Below are 1353 nucleotides of genomic sequence, written 5' to 3' on the forward strand. Positions count from 1 at the left end.
CATTATCATAGTTTGTTAGTTTAATTATTTCCATATCTCTTTGTACCAACATGTTTTTTTTTAACATTTGTTTTTGTTGTTGTTGTTGTTTAATAAGCAGTTGTTTAATCATGTTTGCTCATGAACCCATCCATACGTTCTTAGATTAAATCCCTGTTACCAAATAACTAAAATGTCCTTGCCACATAAAAGTGCCTCATAACTTCTTGGCTACTTACCACTGCTCTACATGTATGTGCATATATATATATGTGTATATATGTATATGTACATATATATATATATATGTGTGTGTGTGTGTGTGTGTGTGTGTGTGTGTGTGTGTGTGTGTGTATATATATATAATATATATATATATATATATATTAGATATATATATATATTATATATATATATATATATATATATATATATATATATATATATATAGCATCATGACTTGATATTTCACCTTTAAATACCTCGGTCATTGACTTCTATTCTCGAAATTCATAAATCATTAGTACATACACACACACACAAACAAACAAATACACACACACAGAGTTATATATATATATATATATATATATATATATATATATATATATAGATATATATATATATATCATATGTATATATTTATATATATATATCATATATATTTATAATATGTATATATATACATATATATATACATATATATATATACTATATATAGTATATAATATATATATGTATATATATTATTTATATTATATATATATATATATATATATATATATATATTAATATTACCATGTATATATATTTATATATATATTAATATATATATATATAATTAGATATATATATATATTTTGAAGTAGAATATATATAACTCTGTGTGTGTGTGCACTAATGATCTATACATTTCTGATAGATATCAGTGACCTGTTTTTAAAAAGGAAATAAGTAGCTTATAGATCAGTAAAGAACACTTTGGCGTAGGATGTTTTGATACAACAATACCATTACAAATTATTTCGTATATGCAATATGCAATACACAAAACCTATACCCAAAGACATATCTATGGCTGGTTTATGTCGGGTCCAAATTCAAACACATGTAGATAGACACATGGATAGGCAAATACATACAAATAGACAAATTGCAATGAGTGAATTAGAAGTTGACAGTTAGTTAAGTAATGAGACAAACATTTCGAAATGGCTAGGTAGAAAACGAGAGAGTGTAATAAACTTAATTCACTTTTTTTTTTTTTTTTTTTTTTTTTGACGACACTCTAGGAGATTAACGTTAATGGAAAAGGGATTTCCTTGTGTTCTGAAATAGATGGAACTATTATTGTCAACGCATAAAAGCACTGTT

Source organism: Penaeus japonicus, unplaced genomic scaffold (genome assembly GCF_977035675.1).
Source record: "Penaeus japonicus unplaced genomic scaffold, GWHDUDI00000001_assembly GWHDUDI00000007, whole genome shotgun sequence".
In the NCBI taxonomy this organism is placed as follows: Eukaryota; Metazoa; Arthropoda; class Malacostraca; order Decapoda; family Penaeidae; genus Penaeus; species Penaeus japonicus.